This window comes from Sphaeramia orbicularis, unplaced genomic scaffold (assembly GCF_902148855.1).
Source record: "Sphaeramia orbicularis unplaced genomic scaffold, fSphaOr1.1, whole genome shotgun sequence".
Lineage (NCBI taxonomy): Eukaryota > Metazoa > Chordata > Actinopteri > Kurtiformes > Apogonidae > Sphaeramia > Sphaeramia orbicularis.
The window spans coordinates 36,910-37,500 of NW_021941462.1; positions in this window are offsets into that span (position 1 = coordinate 36,910).

Here is a 591-nt window from a genome sequence, read left to right on the forward strand (position 1 = left end):
AACATTTTGGTTGTGAAACCTCCTGTAATTACACAAGATATTTGTCAATTAACAAACAAGTCTGGTTCAACTGACAGAACTAATACTTCTGTTACCGTTAACTGTCAGTAATTTTATCTGGTTTTAATTTTTTGTTTGTTTTACAGTATTAAACTTTAAATTAACAGTTTAATCTCATAAATAGAAAAGAAATATTTGTGAAATTATGATACATTTGCAAATGTATTTTAACTGAATTTTTCTGTGAAAAAAAAATCTTAAAAAAAAAAAAAAAGGAAATTTTCAGGTTATTCACAGTTACAGTTTTTCGTGTTCTTTTCCATTTGACATGTAAAATCAGTCTGTTTTTGTCATTTCATTGATTTTTTCCTGAATCTGAAAAATACAGGAAAAATCTGTAAAATAAACAGTGAAAATTCTGTTAAATTACAGATATTTTTCACAGTGTAGATGTAAATGTAAATGTATTGGGTTGTGTTCTGACACTTCTGGTCTTTGGACACTTCCTCTTTGGTGTTACTCACGGTAAAATTGCATCAAATTAGAAATTTGTGGTTGTATTTACAGAGGAAGACGTGCTTACGAAATGAC